Below are 5,861 nucleotides of genomic sequence, written 5' to 3' on the forward strand. Positions count from 1 at the left end.
ATATAGCATTGTAGGAGGGACCCAAGCTAATGGACATTCTCAGCAGCTCAAACACTTAACCATTTCTTTACAATGATGACGTACAACATTTATATTTTTAGTAATTTTTGATCAATAATGAATGTTTTTAGTGTGACTATAGACAAAATGTCATGCGAGTCATACTTATACTGACGTTTTTTGTTATTTAGTGAAATTCAAATTCAGTTCCCTACCCTGTGTTCTGAGTGGCAGTCTGCACAGACTCTAAAGAGGCAGAAGACCTGTCCTAAATCCTCAATAGGCAGATCCACTGGGGCAGTTTGCCAGTTTGAGAAGGACTCTTGCATGCTTTGTCTCCTGGGTTCTGTGTCCAACATGTAAAGATTCTCAACATCATTTAGTGTCATGATACTGTATATAATTTCAGCATGGAGATTAATTTATTTTAAACCATTTTCTGTCAAACAGTAGTCATGTATATGTGTGTGTATTTATATGTATATATATATATATCACTATCTAACAAAGTCAGCATCCTAGCATACGTTTTAGCAGATGTGTTAAATATCACAAGGAAAAAACAACTTTTTCTATTTTACACCAACGTCATGGATAGTGGCACCCCATATTCTTTGCAGACTTATGTGAGAGTATTTTCCACAGTACAGGTTATGACCTACTGATAGACTGGAAAGTCATTTAATCATGACCAATGCTAGTAGTGATCACACAAGGAGGATGGATGGCAGTGACCCGACAGACTAGAACAGAATGTAACAGTCTGTTCCAGGTAATAGATATGCTGGTGCTAGACATTCAGCTTTAGTGTATTACACCAAGCAAACAATTCTGATCTGTCTACTGTTAAAAAGGTTTGATGACCTCGGCATGTGTGGTGGTAAAAGGACTTAAACTATTGAGACTAGCAGAGCAGGGGTCAAATCCTAATTATAGTCCATGTTTGCTGTGTAACCTCAGGCAAATTACTTGACCCTCCTGGGCCTTGGTTACTCCATCTGTAATTTGGGGATAATAATTGTACCTGCTTTAAGAGTTGTTCTGTGGATTTAATTAATTAATCCATGCAAATTACTTAGCACAGGGCCTGACATGTTGTAGGGGATCAATGCAGTTTTTTTCTGTTATTATCAGTGATTAGCTGAGAGCTAAGAGGGTTGGGAGAGGCAAGCTCATTAACTCTGGGTTAGAAGTGACAGCTGACAGCCAGATGTGGAAAGAAAGAGAATTCAGAATAATGCAAAAGCAGACGCAGGATGATAAAGGATATTCATATTGATGACCCCGAGTCATCAGAAAAAGGTTAAATTATACCCAGAATGTTCTACTGAATAAGAGGAATTTGTGATACATTTAGAAGGCTTACCAGTAAAAATCATTCTAATAAACAGACTTTGGATATTTTACAGACATATGAGTTAATTGAATAACAAATTTAGAAAGAAGCTCTGACTTCAAGTTCGGTTAAATGACAGACTCTAGGACTCATTTCTTTCTTTCCTTTTTTTTTTTTTTCAGTTTCAGTGGACATCTTTATTGTTTAATAGCTCAACTCCTACAAACCCTAGCTGGAAATTCATCATATTTCCATGCTGAGTCATGAGGTGACACGGCTAACCAGAGGCTACACAGAGAGCTAAGCTTTTACAGCTCACTTCCTTTCACAGGCAGACTATAAATAGATGCCCTCTACAATGCGCAATGGTTTTAGTCACTAAGGAATTAAACGGGATCTTGAAGAATGTAGACAAATCCTGATGCAGCAAAGACGAACTGAGATGCTGTGCAGCTGTTTAAGGTTTCCCAGTGCTGTGTCTTGCACTAACACCAAACAGAGATGCGGAGAACACTAGGCTGCCTTAGGGGCTGTTCACAGAAACCAAAGGCAGGAAAATACTAAACACTGCTGAAAGCATTCACTCCAGGAAGGACTTTATCTTCCAGAAGCTCTAGACTGGCACCGCCCCCAGTGCTCACATGGCTGACTTTATCCTCTGTGTTCCATTTGGCACAGCAAGTGGCAGTGTCTCCACCACGTATGATAGTGATGCAACCCCTAGAAGTGGCTTTCACCACCTCATCCATGAGTGACTTGGTTCCCCTGGCAAAGGCTTCCCATTCAAACACCCCAACAGGACCATTCCAAACAATCTGCTTAGCTCGAGCTACAGCCTCAGCATATTTCTTGCTGCTCTCAGTACCACAGTCCAAGCCCATCCCGCCAGCAGATATACCGGAGGAGACAGTAGCTTGGCCAGTCTTGGCATTCCGTACAATTTGTCAGCAGTGACAAAGTCCACAGGCAAGGTAATTGTCACACCATTTTCTCAGCTTTGGACATGAGATCTTCGACAATCTTGGTTCCTTCTTCATCATACAGAGATGTGCCAATCTCCACGTTGTTGAGCACCTTAAGGAAGGTAAAAGCCATTCCACCACCAATGATCATTTCATTGACTTTGTCCAGCAAATTATTGATCAGCTGGATCTTGTCTGCAACTTTAGCTCCTCCCAAGATAGTCAGGAAGGGTCACCCTGAACTCTCTAAAGCCTAGGCACAGTAGTTCAGCTCACTCTTCATCAAAAATCCACCAGGCTTCTGTGGCAAATTCACACCCACCATGGAGCTGTTGGCTTGGCGTGCAGTTCCAAAAGCAGCATTGACAGAGACATCTCCTAGTTTGGACAGTGAGGTTTGGAAAGCATCAATTTTAGCTGGCTCAGCTTTAATCTAGTTCCCAGAAGCATCTTTTCCCTTCCCTTCTTCCTCTACAGGAAAGCGGAAGTTCTCTAGGAGGATGACAGTCCCAGCCGCTGGGTTGGCACAGGCATTTTCTACTTCTACAATCCTTCAAGAACAGAACATCCTTGCCCAGCAGAGATTTGAGTTCTGCAGCAACTGGCTCTAAAGAGTACTTGTCAGGCATGGGAAAGCCATCAGGCTGGCCCAGGTGGCTCATAAGGGCAACTAACTTGGCTCCATTGTCCAAGTAGAATTTGATGCTTGGAACAGCAGCCTTGATCCGTTGGTTATTTGTTTTCTGGTTGTTCTTCATAGGAACATTGAAGTCCATCCTCCTCACTACCAGCTTCCCCTTTACTTCCAACTTGTTCAAAGTCAGCTTGTTAGAAAGCAACATTTTGGCAACACTATGAGGCCAAGAGGCCCGGAGCTGAGGAATAGTGTCTGATATTTTTCTATAAGCACATCTTGACTCTCAGTTGTGGAGCAGCTTGTACTAGCTGAGGACACAGACTGAATGCTACAGTCATCTGTGGGCCAGGCATATAGCGGGGGTTCCATTCACTGGGTGAAAAGTGCTAGGAGAACAACTTCAGCAACATAGAGCAGGATTTTTTTCTGCAAACTGGATCTGATTCTAGGCTAGTACTCAGCCAAGAACTCAGGGTTCGGGGATGGAGTGATCCCTTCCTCATGCTCCTAGCTGTCTTTGGAGAGTGGGAGATAATAAGGACAAGTTTGTAATCCTCCCTCCCAGCATGTTAGTGCTTACTGACAATTGTCAGGTGTCGTGTGTGTACATGTGCAAGTGTGTGTACATGTATGAGTGCATGTGTATGTACATGAAAGAGAGAGGTTCGAGGAGACAGTGATAGAGCTAGACACAGACAGGAAGAGTGAATTGTGTCTCTAGTGCTTTATTAGACAGGCAGTTCTATTTATTTATTTATTTATTTATTTATTTATTTATTTATTTATTTATTGGTATGAATACATCTTTTTTAAAACAATAGGCTTTGGGGGCTGGCAAGATGGCTCAAGCTGGTAAGACTCTTGCCTTACATACCTGATGACTTGAATTTAATCCCAAAAATCTATGGACAGAGTCCAGAAATTTGACCTCTGTCCTCTACATCTGTGGTGTGAGACGCACACCCACACATGTATTCACCACACATTGTCTTAATCAGGGTTCCTATTGCTGAGATGATACAACATGGCCAAGAAGCAAGTTGAGGAGGAAAGTGCTTATTCATCTTACACCCCCACATTGCTGTTCATCACTGAAAGAAGTCAGGACGGGGACTCATACAGGGCTGGAGAGTGGAGGCAGGAGCTGATGCAGAGGTCATGGAGGGAGCTGATTACTGGCTTGCTCTCCATTGACTTGCTCAGCCTGCTTTCTTAGAGAACCCAGGACCATCAGCCCAGGAATGTCATCACCCACAATGGGCTGGGCCCCCCTCCATTGATCACTAATTTAGAAAATGCCTTATGATTGAATCTCATGGTAATATTTCCTCAACTGAGGCTCCTTCCTCCCTGGTAATTCCAGCTTCTGTCAAGTTGACTCCAATCCATCCAGTATTACTACTTCTACTACTGAATTATTTTTTTTTATCTTTTTCCCTTAAACTGAGCAAAGCTACAGATAGTCTTGAGAGATGCTTTAAAAGGGGATCTAAAACAATATGTCAATGATTCATTTCAACTTCGTTGACTTAGCAGTCCAATAGCCAGTAAGAAAGCCCACAGTTTCTGTCCGATTACAGGCATGCATGGAGACCTCCTTCTACTGCTTTGGTTATGTTTTGTTTTGTTAGTTTTGGTGTTGTGAGTTATCTCTTCTTGTCTCACACTGGCAACTACAATATGAATAGCAGTTGTGCTATTAGAATATAGTCACTGGGAAAACCATAAACAAGTGAAAACAATTCTAAGTTCACCAACACTTTGAACAAGCTAATTATAGCCACATCTATCTACACTAAAGATACATGTGAGTAAGTCACATTGTTTAATAAATTTTGCTGATGGCTCCCAGCACTCTTCTTTCTTTTCAGATGAGCAACTTGTAATTATTTATTCATTCATTTGTTTACTAATTTACTGCCTGTCTCCCCTAATATTTGCTGTACAGGGGGACAGAGAGTGCCTCCGTTTTGTTTTTTTTTTTTTTTTTTTTTTTTTTTTTTTTTTTTTTTTTTTTTTTGCTTCCTCTTATTTCTCCAAGGTTCAGTACAATACCTGGGACTTGATATGTGTTTATTAAATAACCAATAAAGGAGGGTGCAAATGATACAGTAACTTAACACAGTTTTTGGGATATTCCTTGTTTCTGCTGAAACTGATAAGGGTGGAGTTTTTCTCCATCTTCAAAAAGGCAAGAGACAAGCACGAATCACAGAACACCTATGAGCACAATGCTGTGCAGCTGAGCACTGTGAGAATGGTTTTAAACATGTACATGCACAGCCAAGAGTGCTGTGTGACACTATTTCTAGGGAGACTTGAACAAATGTCTACTTATAACAGATAGGGAATTGATGAAAGACCAAACTATAGATGCCACCAAAGTCCAACTTGGTGAGCCAATGAGTTTTACTTGGGTAATGTATAGGCTAGTCAAAAGCAGCTCCATCACCACATGCCTACCCCAGCACAACATTCGGGTAGCTCAACACATTGGAGGCTGTGCTTTCTTAGTGTTTCAGTTTGTTTTGAGTGTCTTTCAGGCAGCTCAACTGGTATTTGTCTCTTCTAGGCAGTTCAACTGGTCTCTGATTCTTTCAGGCGACTTGGCTGATCTCTGCTTTATCTAGGCTGCTTGGTCTAAGTCGATTCTAAGAAGCTCAGTTTGCCTACGAATCTTCTTTGCATCTGAGCGTTTTTGAGAGCCTTCTTTTCAGGTTGACTTGTCTGAGCATGAATCTCAGCAGTCTTTGCTTATAGACTCCTGGGGGAGGGAAGGACCTGGTGAATCTTGTCAGCTTCAGGGACTTCCTGAAGCCCTTTTTAGTTGTCTACTGCCTACCTTAAAGAGCTTTCCTGTGGGCTGGAGCATTTCATCTCCCTTCTAACATCCTATTGTTTATTACTTCACTGGAAACATTGTCCT

General features: G+C 41.6%; 1 pseudogene across 1 annotated transcript; it reads right to left on the reverse strand.

Moving 5' to 3' along the window:
- Positions 1-1,896: 1,896 nt before the first annotated feature.
- On the reverse strand, positions 1,897-3,140 carry LOC308415449 (phosphoglycerate kinase 1-like; annotated as a pseudogene). Its single transcript has one exon. The product of its transcript is annotated as a phosphoglycerate kinase 1-like (transcript).
- Positions 3,141-5,861: the final 2,721 nt, after the last annotated feature.

Source organism: Micromys minutus (assembly GCF_963924665.1).
Source record: "Micromys minutus genome assembly, chromosome: X".
NCBI lineage: Eukaryota > Metazoa > Chordata > Mammalia > Rodentia > Muridae > Micromys > Micromys minutus.